This window comes from Manis javanica, chromosome X (assembly GCF_040802235.1).
Source record: "Manis javanica isolate MJ-LG chromosome X, MJ_LKY, whole genome shotgun sequence".
Taxonomy (NCBI): Eukaryota; Metazoa; Chordata; class Mammalia; order Pholidota; family Manidae; genus Manis; species Manis javanica.
In genome coordinates, this window is record NC_133174.1 from 82,302,138 (window position 1) to 82,322,899 (window position 20,762).

Sequence of the window (20,762 nt, forward strand, 5' to 3'; positions counted from 1 at the left end):
ACCCACAGCCAACATCATACTGAATAGTGAGAAGCTGAAAGCTTTTCCTCTGAAATTGGGCACAAGACAGGGATGCCCACTCTCCCCACTGTTATTCAACATAGTACTGGAGGTCCTAGCCATGGCAATTAGACAAAACAGAGAAAAACAAAGAATCCAGACTGGCAAAGAAGAAGTTAAACTGTCACTACTTGCAGATGAAATGATATTGTACATAAAAAACCCTAAAGGCTCCACTCCAAAACTGCTAGAACTAATATTGGAATTCAGCAAAGTTTCAGGATACAAAATTAACACACAAAAATCTGTGGCTTTCCTATACACTAACAATGAATTAATAGAGAAATCAGGAAAACAATTCCATTCACAATTACATCAAAAAGAATAAAATACCTAGGAATAAACCTAACCAAGGAAGTGAAAGACATATGCCCTGAAAACTATAAGACACTCTTAAGACAAATTAAAGAGGGCACTAACAAATGGAAACTCTTCCCATACTCCTGCTAGGAAGAATTAATATCGTCAAAATGGCCATCCTACCCAAAGCAATATACAGATTTGATGCAATCCCTATCAAATTACCAACAACATTCTTCAACGAACTGGAAAAAATAGTACTAAAATTCTTATGGAACCACCAAAGACCCTGAATAGCCAAAGCAATCCTGAGAAGGAAGAATATAGAGGGGGGAACTCTCTCACCAACATCAACCTCTACTACAAAGCCACAGTAATAAAAAAATTTGGTATTGGCACAAGAACATAGCCACAGACCAGTGGAAAAGAATAGAGGATCCAAACATTAACCCAAACATATATGGTCAATTAATATATGATAAAGGAGCCATGGACATACAAAGGGGAAATGATAGTCTCTTCAACACATGGTGCTGGCAAAACTGGACAGCTACATGTTAGAGAATGAAACTGGATCACTGTCTAACCCCATACACAAAAGTAAATTTGAAATGGATCAAAGACCTGAATGTAAGTCATGAAACTATAAAACTCTTAGAAGGAAACATAGGCAAAAATCTCTTAGACATAAACATGAGTGACTTCTTCATGAACATATCTCCCTGAGCAAGGGAAACAAAAGCAAAAATGAGCAAGTGGAACTATATCAAGGTGAAAAGCTTCTGTAAAGCAAAGGACACCATCAATAGAATAAAAATGTATCCTACAGTATGGGAGAATATATTTATAAATGATAGATCCGATAAAGGGCACATCCAAAACATATAAAGAGCTCATGCACCTCAACAAACAAAAAGCAAATAATCCAATTAAAAATGGGTAGAGGAGCTGAATAGACAGTTCTCTAAAGAAGAAATTCAGATGGCCAACAAACACAAGAAAAGATGCTCCACATTGCTAATCATCAGAGAAATGCAAATTAAAATCACAATGAGATATCACCTCACACCAGTAAGGCTCGCCACGATCCAAACGACAAACAACAATAAATGTTGGTGAGGTTGTGGAGAAAGGGGAACCCTCCTACACTGCTGGTAGGAATGTAAATTAATTCACCCATTGTGGAAAGCAGTATGAAGATTCCTCAAAATGCTCAAAATAGAAATACCATTTGACCAAGGAATTCCACTTCTAGAAATTTACCCTAAGAATGCAGCAGCCCAGTTTGAAAAAGACAGATGCACCCCTATGTTTATTGCAGCACTATTTACAATAGCCAAGAAATGTAAGCAACCTAAGTGTTCATCAGTAGATGAATGGATAAAGAAGATGTCGTACATATACACAATGGAATATTATTCAGCCATAAGAAGAAAACAAATCCCACCATTTGCAACAACATGGATGGAGCTAGCGGGAATTATGCTCAGTGAAATAAGCCAGGCAGAGAGAGACAAGTACCAAATGATTTCACTCATATGTGGAGTATAAGAACAAAGGAAAACTGAAGGAACAAAACAGTAGCACAATCACAGAAATCGAAAATGGACTAACAGTTACCAAAGGGAAAGGGACTGAGGAGGACCAGTGGGAAGGGAGGGATAAGGGCGGGGAAAAAGAAAGGGGGCTTTATGATTAGCATGTGTAATTTAGGGTGGAGCACGGGGAGGGCTGTACAACACAGAAAATGATTAGGAATTCTGCAGCATCTTACTACACTGATGGACACTGACTGTAATGGGGTTTGTTCGGGGGACTTGGTGAAGGGAAGAGCCTAGTAAACATAATCTTCTTCATGTAATTATAGATTAATGATACCAAAATAAAAAACTATTAAAAAAATAGTAAAGAAATACATCAAAAAGATCATCCATCATGATCAAGTAAGATTTATGCCAGGGATGCAAGGATGATACAACATTCGAAAATCCATCAACATCATCCACCACATCAACAAAAAGGACAAAAGCCACATAATCATCTCCATAGATGCTGAAAATGCATTTGACAAAATTCAACATCCATTCATGATAAAAACTCTCACCAAAATGGGTATAGAGGGCAAGTACCTCAATGTAATAAAGGCCATATACGACAAACCCACAGCCAACATTATACTTAACAGCAAGTAGCTGAAAGCTTTTCCTTTAAAACCAGGAACAAGACAAGGATGCCCACTCTCCCCACTTCGATTCAACAGAGTACTGGAAGTCCTAGCCACTGCCATCAGACAACATAAAGAAATAATAGGCATCCAGATTGGCAAGGAAGAAGTTAAACTTTCCCTGTTTGCAGATGACATGATACTGTACATAAAAAACCCTAAAGAACCCACTCCAAAACTACTAGATCTAATATCAGAATTCAGCAAAGTTGCAGGGTGCAAAATTAATACACAGAAATCTGTGGCATTCCTATACACTAACAATGAACTAGCAGAGAGAGAAATCAGGAAAACAATTCCATTCAGAATTGCTTCAAAAAGAATAATATACCTAGGAATAAATCTAACCAAGGAAGTGAAAGACATATACCCTGAAAACTACAAGACACTCATGAGAGAAATTAAAGAAGATACCAATAAATGGAAACACATCCCATGCGCATGGATAGAAAGAATTAATATTGTCAAAATGGCCATCTTGCCTAAAGCAATCTATAGATTCAATGCAATTCCTATCAAAATACCAACAGCATTCTTCAATGAACTAGAGAAAATCATCCTAAAATTCATATGGAACCACAAAAGACCTTGAATAGCCAAAGCACTCTTGAGAAGGAAGAATAAAGCAGGGGGAATTATGCTCCCCAACTTCAAGCTCTACTACAAAGCCACAGTAATCAAGACAATTTGGTACTGGCATAAGAACAGACCCATAGACCAATGGAACAGACTAGAGAGCCCTGATATAAACCCAACCATATATGGTCAATTAATATATGATAAAGGAGTTTTGGATATACATTGGGGAAATGACAGCCTCTTCAACATCTGGTGTTGGCAAAACTGGACAGCTACATGCAAGAGAATGAAACTGGATTATTGTTTAACCCCATACACAAAAGTAAGCTCGAAATGGATTAAAAACTTGAATGTATGTCATGAAACCATAAAACTCTTAGAAGACAACATAGGCAAACATCTCCTGAATATAAGCATGAGCAACTTCTTCCTGAGCACATCTCCTTGAAAATGGGAAAGAAAAGCAAAAATGAACTCATGGGACTACATCAAACTAGAAAGTTTTTGTACGGCATAGGACATCATCAACAAAACAAAAAGGCATCCTACAGTATGGGAGAATATATTTGTAAATGACATATCCGACAAGGGGTTAACATCCAAAATATATAAAAAACTTACCCACCTCAATACCTAAAAAGCAAATAACCCAGTTAACAAATGGGCAGAGGAAATGAAGAGACAGTTCTCCAAAGAAGAAGTTCAGATGGCCAACAGACACATGAAAAGATGCTCCACATCGCTTGTCATCAGAGAAATGCAAATTAAAACCACAATGAGATATCATCTCACACCAGTAAGGATGGCTACCATCCAAAAAGACAAACAACAACAAATGTTGGCGAGGATGTGGAGAAAGGGGAACCCTCCTACACTGCTGGTGGGAATGTAAGCTAGTTCAACCATTGTGGAAGCAATATGGAGGTTCCTCAAAAAAGTAAAAATAGAAATACCATTTGACCCCGGAATCCCACTTCTTAGAATATACCCAAAGAATACAACTTCTCAGATTCAAAGAGACATATGCATCCCTATGTTCATCACAGCACTTTTTATAATAGCCAAGATATGGAAGCAACCTAAGCAACCATCAGTAAATGAATGGATAAAAAAGAGGTGGTATATATATGCAATGGAATACTATTCAGCCATAAGAAAGAAACAAATCCTACCATTTGCAACAACATGGATCGACCTGGGGGATATGATGCTCAGTGAAATAAGCCAGGTGGAGAAAGACAAATGCCAAATGATTTCCCTCATCTGTGGAGTATAACAATGAAGCAAAACTGAAGGAACAAAATGGCAGCAGATTCAGAGACTCCAAGAATGACCTAGTGGTTACCAAAGGGGAGGGTGTGGGAGGGCAGGTGGGGTGGGAGGGAGAAGGAGACTGAGGAGTAATATGTTTAGTACACATGGTGTGGGGGATCACGGGGAGAACTGTATCACAGAGAAGGCACATAGTGGATCTCTGGCAACTTGCTGCACTGATGGACAGTGACTGCATTGGGATATGGGTGGGTACTTGATAGTATGGGTAAATGTAGTAACCATATTGTTTTTTTCATGTGAAACCTTCATAAGAGTTTATATCAATCATACCTTAATAAAAAAAATTTTTTAAATAGTAGAAATGGAGTGCTTATAGAAAAGTAACTATGAAAAATGCTTTTAATAGATCTGTAGAGATTTAGAAAAACAATTGTTAAAATAAGCACAATCCTTGAGTCTGAACTGTCTAGGAACTAAAAGTAACTTTTTTTAACTTTCAAGGGTGTTAAACTTCTAGTGAGTTGTGACCTCATTCAGGAAACATGGAGATGTGAGTCTCTCTACTGGATATAAAAGTGAGTATGAACTTCTTCATTTGCAAGTTCTCACAGTAATTGACCAAGGAAACTACTTTTTCTGTGTAATTGTTAGATAACCATAATCCCTCCTTACAAATGAACATTCCTTTATTCCTTAGGGTCATTGCCAATCATTAAAGGGTTTATCACACTCATCTTAGAGGGTTTGTCATTCTAGAGCAGCAAGGTCTTTTGACATTCTAAGACAGAGGAGCTAGATGATTAAAGACAAGGGTGCTAGAACTCTGGCAAGAATGTATATTTTCAGTACTTAGCATATGTTTATAAATTAAGATGCAATACAGTTCATTAGGAAAAACTGACTTGAATTTAGGATATGTAGATTTTAATTCAAGCCCTGCCTCTAACTGTAAGTCCTTTTATTAAGCTTGAGTTTCAGTTTCTTCATCAGCAAAACGGGAATGCAGTCCTACATTTTTTAAAGATCTCAGTGAGTTCTGAAAGCCTGTAGTGATAGCTTTATGGACTTTCGATAAACATTTTGTCAAGCGCATGTGCCACATCTGTATAAACTGCCACTTTCTAGGCAAGCTATAAGAACTAACTGTGATCCAGGCAAAGCTCCTCCTGAGAGTCAAGAGAACATACTATTCTAAGTCAACCAATAATGTGATGTAACCCTGGTGATTTCATGTTTCAACCTCATCTCCTCATCTCTAAAATTCAGCTAAGGCTTTCTATAACCACTTAATAGTGTTATTTTCTGAGGGTCAAATCAAGTAACAGACATGAAGCTGCTTTGAAAAGGTTAAAATCACATATAAATTTAAGGAATAATAAATATATATCCTGGCAAGTTACTTTGATGAACAATTTATTCTTCCACTCAGTAAATAGGCATGCTTATGAATAAGTTATTTAAATCCACAGAGCCTCAGTTTTCTCAACTGTAAAATGAAAATGATGGCCTAGATCAGTGATTTATCTTGTAAAAGGTATTCTTCATTTTTTAACAGCAGAAATTTGACTTCATACAAAATATTAAGTGGAACCCCACATATATGTCAGAAAAAAACAAGGCAATTCTGAGGATGACCCAGAGCCTTGCCCACCCAGCCTCCTTATTGCACCCCATACTTTAGCATATAAGGAATCTCCATGAAACCCTAGGACTCTGAATGTGAAAATGTCTGTAGCAGATGATCCTTAATATGCCTTCCAGTTTCAAACATATGTTTAAAATTGTGACAGCTGAAAAGATCTATTCTCTGCTTTTTATATAGAAAATTTTGTATTATCAAGGAAAAATGTAGGAAGTAAATTCAACATTTTTATAGAAACTTTAAAAAATTCTGTGTTGTTTATCTTTTGATTTACCTACTCTAAAAAGCAACAATGTCTTTCCAGTTATGAAATGAAATTTGTTGTCATAAATGTACTTACTATTTCTCCTTTACTGGTTAGAGATTAAAGAAGATTATTTTTTCACTTAAAACATCATTATAAAGCAACCACATCTATTGTTCTCATCATACAAAGTAGATATTACCAGTTCCAAAAATGATTGTGAAATTTGTATAGCAGTACTGATGGATTCCATAATAAACACGCACCAAGAAAAGTCAAAACCCTTCTGATGTTATTGAATTTATAGAAAGACACAGACTCTATTAGACTGACACATTTCTGAACGCAGTATTTTCTTTCTTTCCAATTGATAAGTTTGTGACCATGGAATTATATGGCATTATAGTGCTTTTCTAAAAAGGGTATCAAAAATAGTTGGTTATAAGTAAGCTAAAAATAGGTGGTGCCATTATTCCAACAAGGTATGTAATTAATGAATAAGCGCCCCCTGGGCACCCAGCACATATTCCTCATGAATACAGAACTCAACTTGAAAGAGGACATGCATTTGTCTTAAACTGATGATAAAGTTTACCACAGGAGCAACCATTTACAGCTGTGAGGGAATATCCTGCTATCCAATTCGAAACACAATTTTAAAACTAATGGAAAGTCTATATGTATATCTGAGTCAGGTTAATTTTAGAAAAGAGTATGTCTGATGGGTTTAAACAAGAATACAAATAGAAATGTCAAAGTTAGTACTATAAATTTCTTCATTATTTTTCAAAAATAACTTTGGTGAACAGAATGTAATCGCAAATGTCATTGATCTATTAAGTGCATTAGTTCCTTTTGATAGTTTAATAAAAACAGTAAAAATAAGTATTTGACTTATTAATATCTCCTATGTTGAACACTACTTTTAATCTTAGCCAAAAGAAACAGTAATTTAAATGTGTGGCTACAGTGTCCACGGTTGACTATAGAGAGCCAAAATTGATATGTCATACCATAATCCCCTAGCATGTCAATAATCTATAATGTGAAATAGGTCGATATTAGAAATCATTGACTTGGCCTGCTGAATTATGTACATGTGAGTTTTCTTTCATAGCTGTAAAAAGAAGTTAATATCTCAATGAGACAAAGCAAAAGAAAATTAACAAAGAAATTATAATTAACTAAAGTGAGTTTCACTTATACTGTGACCATCATCTAAAGTCACTTTTCAAGCCAATGTTTCAGTCGTCTCAGGGGTGCTACTTGGCAACAAAGTAAAATTAAGACAAGGTAACAGAGGTTTGAAGCAGGAAATGAAAGCAAACTACTTATAATGGATGTTACAAGGGGACTTCTAATTAGGCAGAATGTAATTTAGCAGAAATTGTACTTTGACCAAGTAACTGATACTGCTTCTCTTGTGCTCATGAATGTTTTGATATATAGTAAAAACACTCTAGTTTAAATGCCAAGAACTTAAAGAATTGCTACTTTTAATTAAATCTATTAATTTTATTTTAATTATTCAAAATATTGTATAATTTTCCACGCTGAAATATGAACATTTAAAATTTAGAGACAAATAATTAATTCCAAACATAATTGGGCCTCAGTTTCACTACTGTGATATTTCATCATTATACAAGTAATTTTCATCTCTTCTTTCATATGCTTTCTCATTAGGAATATAAGTACTTTATAAGTCACCATTTCTCAAAGTGGGTTTAACAGAACAATAATAAATGCCATTTGATAAAAAGAAAAGAAAAAAACAGACTCCACCGGCAATTAATTTTGGGAAATTATGGGTTAGAAAGTGCTGAACCTATTTCTTTGCTGGAGTACATCTCAGAGCCTTTAAAGCTAATATTAATTACAAATCCAAGTAACATGCTTCAGAAAATGCCATCCTAAGTAAATGTATCATTTAGCTAATAAGTATTTGGCAAGGGTAATATTGTTGTCTGAATGAATCCTTATGGTAGTTTAATAAGCAAACTTCAGTCCTTTAAAGCTGGGTACTAGGATGACCAAAATAACGAATAACCAAAACTAATTCCCCAGTTTAGAGTTGGTGATCCCCCAATACTAGATTTGGTGGTGCATGGTTCAGAGAATAGTAGTGCTCTGATTCAGCCCAAATGTTTCAGGATAGAACACTTATTAAATTTGTTAGGTTTCCAATTCTCTTGTGAACATGTACACATAATACTTTAGCATTATCCAGCATTTGTAACCTCTATCTTCTTTATTTTTTGAGTTTTCCTATCATCTTTTACATTTATTAGTATTATCAACACTTGGCTAGTAGAGTACTGAATGCTAATTTATGACATTTTCTGCCTGTATGAACAAGCACCAAGAGGAAAAGAAAGAAAGATTATTCATTCTACCTGTTGTAATTGTGATTTCAGGAAGTGTTAGAACATTTTTGGCATCCTTGCTTAATAGTCTGCATCCATTTTAACAAGCCAAGTTAAAGAAGAACCTTATTCTTTCAAACTTAGGATTTGTCCTTATTTTGGGATTCATTAGTTTAATTAGTTAGAGCATTGTGCTAATGAGTCCAAGGCCATGGATTTGAGTCACATATAGGTCAGTTAATTTTATACAGAAAAAATATTTTGTTTCCACCTACACTACACCCTTTGACATAACCAGCCCTCTAACGAATGTCTATTTTTTGATCATAAAGGAAACCCATCACAGTTGCTATTTAAAAAGAAAAGGAGAAAGCAGGATCACATGCATACGTGGGCAGCACACTTGTTCATCATTATTAGCTAATAGATCTTCAGCCATACCTCTGAACACATATACTTTACTTAAAGGAACTTATCAAAGAGGAAAAACTTCAAGATTTAATCATATTTTAACTAACAAATGCTACATTTTAACTAACAAATTTCAAGTGGCTTTCTCTTGTACAAGTATCCATTTTTTAATTGAAAAAACACTATGTACAGTATCACAACAAACAAAAACAATTAAGGTATTCATAGGCTATTATTATCTGTCAAGATCTAATTACTCTTCATTTTCATAAAAGAATCCCATTCACTTTAATTGAGTCTGCAAATTATGATTCCATTTTTCTTCTCAGAGCAGATTGTAAATAATAGCACAGAAGTTCAATTGGAGTAGATAAAATCATTGCATTGCTTCCTATTCTTTGTCATTTAAAAATAACAAAAATGGCAACTGGTCTTAAGAAAATTTTAAAGTTTGACTAATGCTTCTTTTGTGTGAAATACAATATACATAGCAGTTCAAAGTGGAAAAAACCTAATCCAAGAAAGAATTGTCATCACAGAACTCAAAAGAAAGATTGATTTGATAGTTTTCTATTTTATGTTCAATACAAAATTCCATTTCATTTGATTTCTTAGGAAATTCATACATCCTTTAAACAAGACAGATGATTATCTGAATGAAATCAGATAGAAATGAAATCAGAAGAAAAATGTCTTATTACCAGAAGTCCAAAACTTGGACAAATTCTGTAATTTCCAAGATAATAAGAGCCATTCCGAGATGACAGAACTCCGTATTATACAAACTACAAGCTTTTTGCCTCTTGAAGGACTAAAATCTCTTCTGCAAGTATGTGGAACTTTTGTTTTCATTTTCCCCTTAGTTGCTGATGTGGCTAACAATCATATTCCAGAATGCTACAGAAATTAAGAATTAAAATTTTTTCAGAGTTAAAAATGTAAGTCATTTTTTAGGTCTAAATTAGTCCACTCAGTAAAGACCCAAGATTATAACTTAAATTTTTAAAGAAATTTTTTATTTCATTTCCTCTGGAAGAATTAATGGGAGGTCTTCTGACATTTATAAATAGGGAGTGAATCCTGGTATTGTGGAGTCTGAACTTATACACAGGGGCTCTCTAACAAAAGCATACAAAACTACTAATACAAGACTTAGGATAAACAAAATATTATGGGGAATAAAGAATCACAATGAATGTCAAATTTATAAAAGCTGACACCACAAACATTGGAAAAAGCAAGAGAATAGCATATGTGTATTAATAAGTGGCTTGACATATTGCTATAATAATTTTTTAAAACATTTTTGGCTGCATATCACTTTATTATCTCTTCATAAGATAATGATTTCCTAATATCAGGCCTCAAAAGAGGCTTATGCAAGTGAGGGGCTTTAAGCTAAAACTTCATTAGCAGCATAGTAAATCTGCCTTGTTTTTATCAGTCATTTGATCACTGTGTGGCTGTTCAAATGATCTAAACTAGTAACAACCTACCATCTCAAACTATCTATTTATCTATATACATATATATATACATATATATATATCTGTATCTGTTTTCCTATGCATATATATGTGTATACACACATACTTATATATAATACAAAGCATTAATTTTAATTTTAGAATGTATTTAAGGCAAATGGCTCCTCAGGGAAGATGTAAGTTATATGGTGGGAGGTGGGGGAAGGGGCTTTTATTTTCTGCAAATAAATTGAGGTTACCAGTCCCTTTTCTCTGCCTCCCTCAATTAATGGGGTTGTATTCGGCATTATAACTCACCATCCAGAGCTATAAAACACACGTGAGATGGAAAGGCTATTTAAGGCATTAATTTACCTAAAAATGTGCCTTCAATATATAGTTCTTAATGAAATATTTGTTTATAAATGAATTAACAAACTAACAAATGAGTGAGTGAATAATACAGCTATTGCTACTTCCCATTTTCTTTTACCTCAGTGACTACTGTAGGTATCTAATGAAGTCTAAATCTACTGGAGCATTCAACTACATTAAAGTATCTGTATCAGGTACTCCATTAGCTGTGTTTATGTTCATTATCTCACTTACTCCTCATAACAATTCTTAAGGTAATTATATTTCTCAATACACAGTTATTGAAATTGAAATTTAGAGAATTTAAGTAACTAGAATGCCATAGAAGCACAAATTGAATCCAGGCTTTCTAGACTTTTAGTTAAAATACACTGTAACTGTTTCTGTTCCCTTCATGTCAGCCTATAGAAATATAGCCAAAAAATAAAACCGCAGTCTGTTAGATTAAAACTGTATTCTAAACAAGTTTTAGACAAAAATGTAACATATTATGGCAAAAATAGTTACAATGGAATCTCTCATTGTTGTGCTACCATGTAGAGATGTCTTAAATTTATTTCCTTTCATTTCCATTACCCATAAAATGCTCTTTCTATTCCCAGTTTTGAAACGGGGTTTGGTCTGTTGCCCAAAGTAGTAGCATGAAAGTTAATAGCATAGTATAGCTATAAGCAGGAGGATTAACTTCATCATGACGGGGCAGACAGGTTCGAAAAGCCCAGAGAGGTGCTTTTAAAACTGCCCAGCAGCATTTTTCATACATTTCAAAAGGGTTCTCTGGTTGAATAAACTCTTCATATGCCCCTGCTGAAGAGTCACCACATATATTTGCATATTAAAGACAAAGGAGGTCCTACTCTAAATAAACCTGTTTTCCTCCGGGGCAGCACCCCTACCTTCCTCAATGTTAACATGTTCCTCTACTGCCCCCTAGAGGGCCTCAGCCACAGCACACACACCATCGTTGCCCTCTCCCTACTGAGTTTTCCTAGGGTGGGCTACACTGCTGGAATTCAGGCGAGGGGAGCTCTAAGAGGTTAGGGGCTTGGGAACAGGGTTTGAACAGCAACTTGGTTTCTCTACCATTGCTAACTGATAGCTCCTTTCCCTCTTTTCCAGAAGCTGCAGTATTAAGACGTGTGAAGAGAATGGTGACTTCCTTTTTTGTTCTCACTTCCACTTTTCCCTACAACAGTCTCCATTTGAGCATTTTACCCTGCTGGAGTATTTGTTGAAAAGTTGAGACAGAAGTAGCATAGAACAAGTTTTAAAAGTTATGGTAGTGAAGGTGAGGGAGGAATCAAAGAAAATCTTAAAAGGAAAAAGACCTGTACTGCCTTCCCTTCCTCAGGACCCTTAAGTTACCTATTCTTCATACACCTTCCTTCTCCCCTACCTTCTCCTCTCCCTTCTTCTCCCCCTTGAGATCCAATCCAGGTTGCTAGTTCTCACACACATCTTGGAGACAAAAGTCTATCTTCTAGGGTTTTTGTTTCTTTTCACTTATTATTAGTTTCATCGAACTCTAAGCGAAGTTAATTTTGTTAAGGGTTTACAAACCTGTAATTTATAGATTATTGGTAGAGCAAATATAATGTAACAATAAACACACTGTTTATTTGACTATTTTGACAGTCTAGACTGCATCTCATGGCATAGTTGTTCTGTGAAGAATAAGAAGTGGTTATGTATTGTTAACCCAAAAAGATTTTTGAAGAACAAACTAGAATACACAGAGTTAAAAATAAGTCCACTTAGTACAAACTATACTAGTATTTAATTCTCCATGAAATGTTAGTTTATAACAGCAGCTGACAAATACAGTTTAACCCTTTCAATATAAATATATATTTTGAGGTCCTTGACTAACTCTAAAGATAAACATTACACTGTCTGTTGTCACTAACTGATATACTCTTCAAAGTTACCTCTGATACTATCTTATAAATGCACTTTAAAAGTATTATTACCTCTTCAGAAATCACTCAGACTCCCCACCCACAGTGATCCTTGTAAAAAAGAGGAAATTTTAATAATTCATAGGACATTTGGAAACCTCTGTAATTTAACAAGTTTATGACAAAGTTAACTTCATAATTTCTGGTATTTTATTGTAAATTTTCTATGACTGCAAGGTTCCTATGGTTGGTTATTTTTTGGAGGATATTTTATAATAGGAGTGGAAATGCATGTGTTAAGTAATTCAGTCACACTGTTCAAGAATTGTAAACATCTTTGAATAACATCGCATTATTTATTGTGATGAAATGCAAAAGGCTTACCAACATAGCCTACCCACTTTAGCATCTTCCAAAAAATAAATGGATCAAGAATGTAAAACATAAAATGTGAGGTTAGAGTCATAAGTTATTTTGGTATTTGTAGGACAGTTATAAGAAAGTTGTCCTGTTGGGATCATGACTCTCAGCCAAGCAGGTAATATTTCATTGATAATGAGCGTAGAACACCAAGAAGTGAACCAATGGAAACCAGGCAGGATGCCAGTGCTCCAACTCCACATCAGAGCCTGTACACTCATACTAGCAATGGCAGCAAAGTGCCACTCAGGTAAGTGAGGAAGATGATGAATTGTACAAATTAGATCACTAAGATTAGATTCGGAGTAAACCTTGGATTTGCTGGGTTTACCAAAAGAACACTTAATACTGGGCCCTGAAAAGACATAGAATTTGAAAACCTATCAGTTGACAAGATCTTCAAAGGATTCCTTAGCATGACAGGATTAGGTTCAGTATGGAGAATCTCCTTTAGTGCTTTGAGCTCTAGCAACAGATCTAGAGAAGATGGAGCCTAATAACAGCATTCACAGTGGAAAGCATTCAGGAATAATATTTTATCTTTATTGCCTATTTTGTGTTACATGTTTTTTTCCTTAAAAGGAGAACCCTTCTATGCTCCAAACACTTTTCCTTCACTATCTCTAGCCTGTCAAAAGAGATAACCGCAATAGGAACGTGTTTTTTTTTTGCCTGAAAATAAAATGAATCACCATTGTTCTCCTTACCTGAAAAAAAATTTTAAAGAAAGTCTAGACCAGCTGTGTTTCAGTAAATGAGAAGAATTCTCACTTTTTTACATTTTATCCAAAGAAACTGACATTCAACTAAGTTTCAGTAATGGTCAAATGAAAACTGTTCAGTCTCAAAAGAAAACAGAAACCATATATTGATTATCTAAACACATGTCTAATCATTTAAAATGAGATGCCTGCAGTACCTCAGTCAATGAAAAATGGCTCAAAGTAGCTGTCCATTAAACACTATGTTGACTAAGCACTATGTTGACAGCCATGGTTGTTAGAAAAAAAAAAGTGAAGCAGTTTTCCTACATATTTCAATGAAATACACAGTATATTTGTTATACATGAGAAAATGCAGCTGATTTCACAAACCATGCAAAAGCTAAATCTATGCAGCTCATAGTCATATCTTGTATTAGAAATAAAGGAGCTTAAAAAGTAAAGAACGCTCAGAGTGGTGTGGTATTAGTCTAGGATTCTTTTAAAATGTGTATTTTTATCAATCCCAATATACTTTTTTGGAAACATTATGTGATTTTCATACATGCGTGTTTTTCCTAAATTTAGAGCAGTAGCTCATACCTACTTCCTGAAGAGATGACCACATAGGAGTTTTGATAAGATGGAAAAAAAATTGATCTCAATATTAAAAGAAACAACAAAAAAGAATTCTTTCTTCAGCTACCAAAATCTCTTTGAATCTTTTACCTCACCAGGCAACAACTGGATAACTCAAGCTAAAGCCTGTCCTATGAAACAAGAATTGTTAACAGCGTTCTGATCTCTCTATGCTTTAAAAGACACAATAATTTTCCCTGCCCCTGTGCTTCCATCACAATACAGGCAAATAACACACATGAAAAGCCTCCTCCCATACAGTCTGCAACTAGTCATCTGTAGAAAAATGAGAGTGCAATAGGAGAAACGCATTCTTTACTTAGGAAAGAGCAACCTTGAGGACACCACCACTTACCTTTACTCATTTAATTACATTAATCAGAGCTCAGTGCTTCAGCAAAGTTCAGCTACGCACATAAGGCCATAATTTCCAGGCTCCTATGAAAGAAATTCAGCTGCAGTTTTGTCTGCTGCAATGTGTAACTGTTCAAGCCTACAGAGAGAGGAAAAAATTATGGCATTATTACCAAACAATTGCCCCATCCCTACTTAATCACAGCAGTTGTTGTAGTAATCAGGAATTCCTGTCGAAATTTTTCCTTCACTGAAAACCCTTTTTCCGGCATTTTTATTTTTCGTCCTCCCCTCCTTGGGCTTTAGTAAACTTTTCTCAATGCAGGGACCATTTCTAACTTTTCCCAATTATTTGCCCAAGCACTATAGCAAACTTCAAATATTTTATTATTTTTGTAATGTTGTAAGGCCAGTCCCAGGACTAAAAAAAATCTTGCTACTCATGTCCAGGAGGAAATGGAGAAGTGTTCGTTTCCTTTCACAGGTATGCCCTTTTCAAATTCTTATAATCTATAGTGGTGGAGAGGGGGAAGGTGTTAGACTTGATTCATCTTTCTAAGCTCTCACTAATAGCACCCTCTAGTGTTTCCAGTGGAGCTATGCGTTTTGTCGTTGGCTAGGTTACAGTATTGCCGCAGTTAAAATTACTGAAAACTCAATGAGTTCTTCAGCTATCAGCCTTTATTGAGTTTCCAAATCTTTAGCTTCTGAAGAAATTCATATGCCCTCTGTGTACCTGCACCACTTCAGCTTTGTTTTTTATTTGTGACTTCACTGTTTCAGTACCAGAAATATCTACCAATTTAATGTAAATATGTCTTTACAAATCATGATAGTAAAAAAGCTTGGAACTGAGAGAATACTTTTAATTTTTCAAAGCACTTTCATACACATTATTATTATTTGTCACAATATTGTCTCTCCAACAGCATACATGTTTGTCGTTTATTTTTGGAGAAGCAGAATGATTTCACTTGGGATTAATTCTTAACTAAAAAGCTTTCTCTTTAAATAGCCCCTAATCCACTAGGGTTTAAGTTTTTTGTTTTTCTTTTGTTCACTTAACATCTTTATGTACTAACTCTTGGAGAGTGACACCTTTGTAGCTTAATGACAGCATTGTACTAAGCATTTTAGATACATTGTCTTATTTAAACATCATTACAATAATTTGAGGTGAATAAGACTATTTTATCCCCATTTTTAAATGAAAAAACTGAAGCTTCTTAGGCTAGTTCTGTGCAAAAAAAAAAAAGTATAATTCAAGCCACACATGTAATTTTTATTTTTCTAGCAGCCACATTAAAAAATTGAAAATAAACAGGTGAAACTATTTTTAATAATATGTTTACTTAACCAACCAAAATATTATCATTTCATCATGCAATTTATATAAAATTTTACATATGTGCTAAGTCTTCAAAATAGGGTGTGTATTTTACATTCACAGTACATCTCAATTTGGGGTAGCCACATTTCAAGTGCTCAATAACCACATGCGGCTAGTGGCTATCTTATTATACAATACAGATCTAGAGATTAATTTGCCTGCAGCCACACAGCTAGAAAATGCCAAAATCAGAACTACAAATATGGTCTAAAACTAAAGTCCTTTTCTGAACCACTGGGCATCACTGCATCATACTTACTAATTGTGACTGCTGCTAATAGTTAATATTAAATATGAAAAATATCATGGAGGATGATGTAATTTATCCAGTTTTATAGTCTTGTGCCCATGTATCCACTTATTTTCTCAATAACAATGTTTTATTGATCATAACATTTATGTGCAATGTACAGTGCAAGTTGTAGACCACACAGAGAGGAAAGGAGTTTACACAAAATAGCAGCTGTCCTGTGATACAAAGTACTCATTTTCATCCATCTGCATGACCTGTCTATTCTCTCTGCAGACAGAGAACATGGGAAAGCAAATCACAGTCAGACTGCTTGATAAGGGATGTTTCAATGCAAGGGCAACTGAAACCTCAGAATATTTTATTGGCTTCATCAACTTCATATCAAGGGTAGTTTTGCCAGTGAGATGAAAATGCACATGGATAGGAGTTACCAATGCTCATCTTTTTGAGTCTTCTTTTACTAGGTCTCTATGGCTGATCAACTTTCTTTAGAATAACACATTATTTCTCCTTTTTAATCAATGCTTACTAGCCTGAGAAACATCTTCACTCATTGAAGTATTTTGAATTTCTGATCCATTATATTACATAATGGTTTTATAGTTTAATCCTCAGAGACTAGACATATTTCCATGCTTATAGGGTACACCTTGCCATAATTTTCCTTTCATGGTCTTACCAGAACAGTGGTTCAAGTTCCAAATTGGAACACAGAACAAGCACAATAAATATCACAGCTCCTTCATGGCATCTCCAAAAAACAAATTCCTGCAGTTCCCTTTTAACTTTTGAGGGTTTCTGTTAATTGTAAAATTTTTGATGTGATGCAAATTCTGAAAATGTGTAACCATACTGAGGACCATATGCTGAGGATCAGCACAGTGGACTGGAGATGACATGGGTTTGAATCTCCCAACTCTATGGTTATATAATGTTGGAATTTTACCTAGTCTCTGTGAGTCTTTGTTTCATTTGTTTAAAAAGATGAAGGCAATAACCTATCTCATAAAAGTGGCTTTGAGGATTAATAGGACAGTGTATATAATGAAGATAGTTCATAAAAGGCATTCAATAAAGAAGTCTTTCTCTCTGTAAGCAGAGTAGAGTCTTTATCAGTCCTTTTAGGGTTAGAGCACCAATAACAGAGTTTTTACCAGGTGTTTGGGCTTTTGGTTATTCCATTGCTCATTGGTGCCAACACCAGACAGAACACAGGTGAAGAGAAAACAGGAAACAAATCTCATTGTTTTCAGACATGGATTTCTGTCAGTCTAATCCCCAAGCCAAATTTCTCAGATAACTTTCTGGGTTACTTAGTTCAATGAGTAGTCCCCTTGGTCTGTAAATAATGTTTCTGCTCTATAGAGATAATTTTCTATTGGACTATACACTTAAAACTAAATGTTTGCCATATATTACAGAATAATCCAGATTAACGACAAAGCAACCATGTAGCTGAATTTAGGAGTTATACACTTTGAATGGAAATACAGAGTCTTACTCTTCAGCTCCACAGTCTTGTGCAAATTACTTATCCTCTATGAGCTTCAGCTTCAGGAATCGTAAATGTGAAGAATACTAAGCTCATGAGTTTGTCATGAGGATAACTTTAAATACTCGTAAGTCACTGAATAGCTCTTTCCCCCTACGTTAGGTTTAAATACAAATTTTAAGAAATCAGTTAATTGGTATCTAATATGGATGTTATGAATGATTATTAGTGCTCTGAGAGTGCCTCCATGGCATGATTTTTCCACACTGCCCTGGATCAATCAGTGATTTTATTTTCATTAAGTTCCTGTTATCCCTTATGACAGAGTCTCATCCAGCAGTGCAAACCCCAAGAGTCAGAGCTGTAACAGTTTGACAGCTTCAGATTTCATCTCTAAGACATTTCCTAGTTCCCACAAAGAGGACAATACGTGTACTGGGTACTGTGAATAATGTAGGCAGAGTTACAGGAGGAGTAAAATGTAATAGTAAATAGTTCTTTGTGTCCTCTTTCATGCAGGTTGCACTGAACTGCGGTGCCAATGTCTCTCTCAGTAAAGGTTTTAGGAGTAAAAAAAAAGGCAAAAGGAAAAAAAGTGATGGTAGAACTATATGAACCAAGGTTTTAACCTTTAAAAATATCAGGTATTGGAGAGAAGGCAGGAGGATGGAGAAGGACATATTGAGGAAAGAAGTCATATTTGCCCTTCAAAAAAAAAAACTTACCATGAAGAAGGTATTAGAGAAAATCAATTCGTGATAATTGGCAAAATTTCTTCTTCTTTATGTTCTAGCCCTATACAGATGCATTTCCTCTTGCATTCAGTAGACAAAAATAAAAATGAATACTGTGCTCTTGGCACCCTAAAACATTCTCTACTTTTTCTCCTTTTATTTCAGAAGGGAGCTTCATCCTTCCAAAAACAAAGCAGAGCACTAGAAAGATAAGTTTTTCCATTGGTTAAGCACGGAAAAGGGATTTTTCCTCTAAAACTCTACACCTTTCAGGAAAGCAATTTAGAAAATCCACCTGGTTCATTCTCCAGCCTTTGAGTAAATTTAAGGATTTGCTCCTTGGAGCAAGAAAAGAATAGACCAGCTGGGAAGATTTTGGTTGTTGCTCTTTGCTTTTAATCCCATGACAGGGACAGGAGAATGAGCCTTGCTTCTAGATACTCACGACCCATCTGAGCCATAAACCAGCCACATTGCCCCTGATCGCTTTAGTGGCCTTGGGAAACCTGGCATCCCGATGCCCGCCCTGGCGTCGCCGACCAGGCAGCCGGAGAGCGCTGGCAAGCACCAGTTTTGCGGCTCTGGGCTGGGTTCCTCCCTCTCTTGCATCCTTTCCTTCCTCGGAAACGCGCTGTCCACGCCCGCAATGCTGCCGGCTCCCCGGCCGCGAAGCGGTTGGACCCCACTAAAGCAGCCCGAAGCCACCGACCTGCTTACGTTGGTTCACTCGTACTTGCTCTCTGGGGTAGCCAGATTGCTAGATCTCCCCCTCACCTGGCTTTCCGCTGCCCCCAGACGATCAACCCGAAAGGCAAGCAAGGAACCAGACCCGGCTCACAGTTGAGTATGAAATATGCAGACACCGTCTTTCGGCTCCAACCGCGGCTTTGCCGGGCTCCTGCCCTTACTTCCACTAGTTTGCCTTAAGTGTCCTTTGTATAAGAAAATGGTGCTTCTGGATGCTTGCTCTCTAGCTGGAGTCAGGGCGGTCAGCGGGATCTCGAGAAAAAACACACATAACAAAAAATAAACAAACTTCTAAGATAATGTGAACGACTTCAACTTGAAGGGAACCTTAAGAGAGCAGCGAGCGGAGAGCCGAACGGAGCAATGCATACCCTCGGTTTTTTGCTCTGCAAAGCGGGCAGCCGGAAAGCGGTGCGTTTTCCCCGGCAGCAGGTCCCGCACGCGAGTGTGCCGCCAACACACATCCTGCCGCCTTCTCGGGGCGGCAAACAGTAACTTCCAAAGCTTACCTCCATCTCGCCCCCGCCCTTCTCCCCCAGTTCTCCGTCAGCGGGAGGGGCCGCCCCCGGAGCGGCAGGAGATGTGGGGTGCAAGGAGTGGGGACCAGAGGGGGGTACCCAGCAGTTGGTGCTGCGCCATCCCCTCCCAGCAGGCGGCCCGGGCACTGGTTCACTTCTCTCCCCCACGCCTTCCACTCGCTCACCCCCCTTCCTTCCCCCTTCTCCCCTATCTCTAGTCCCTCCCCTTCGCCATTGAAAAGGGCTGGCTCGGCACTGGTTCCTGGCAGTCGGCGAACTGTCAGGGCGGGAGGAGCTGTGAGCCTGGGCTACACGCAGCGGCCCGCGCGGCAAAGCAGAGAGCGAGCAGAGCAGAGTGCTCAGATTGGCAGAGGCAGCGGCGACACGAGCAGCCGAAGCCACCCAGGCGTTCCGAACAGCCTCAAAGGCAGCCTCTGCTACTCCAGCTGCTCCGCGGACTGCGAGCTGTGGCGGTAGAGCCCGCTACGGCAATCGCAGTCTCCGTGGTGCGGGCGAAAGCCTTTTCTCTTTTTTTCGCTTACCACTTCATTCTTCTATAGAGGCTTCGAACAGTGAGTAAGTATCGGGTCTGGGTGCCAGAACGGTGCGGCGTGTGAGGCGTGAGTCCCGCACTTAGTGAGCGGAGGCTTCCTGCTGCCTGCGGTGCGCTTGGG

At 36.9% G+C, this 20,762-nt stretch overlaps 1 protein-coding gene and 1 long non-coding RNA gene across 4 annotated transcripts in view; one reads left to right on the plus strand and one right to left on the minus strand.

Annotated features, from left to right (window-relative positions):
• The window catches only part of LOC108392970 (uncharacterized), a 34,505-nt gene that overhangs the window by 10,343 nt on the left and 3,400 nt on the right, over nt 1–20,762 (minus strand). The window contains exons 2-3 of the long non-coding RNA XR_001852153.2: nt 19,598–19,822; nt 14,956–15,093 (exon numbers count right to left, since the gene is read on the minus strand). This is a non-coding gene — a long non-coding RNA (uncharacterized lncRNA). The remainder of the gene's footprint in view (nt 1–14,955; nt 15,094–19,597; nt 19,823–20,762) is intronic.
• The window catches only part of PCDH11X (protocadherin 11 X-linked), a 797,150-nt gene continuing 796,751 nt past the window's right edge, over nt 20,364–20,762 (plus strand). For all 3 annotated transcript variants that reach the window (XM_073227421.1, XM_073227423.1, XM_073227424.1), the window contains exon 1: nt 20,364–20,664. The gene's annotated coding sequence lies outside the window, so the exon portion shown is untranslated. The remainder of the gene's footprint in view (nt 20,665–20,762) is intronic.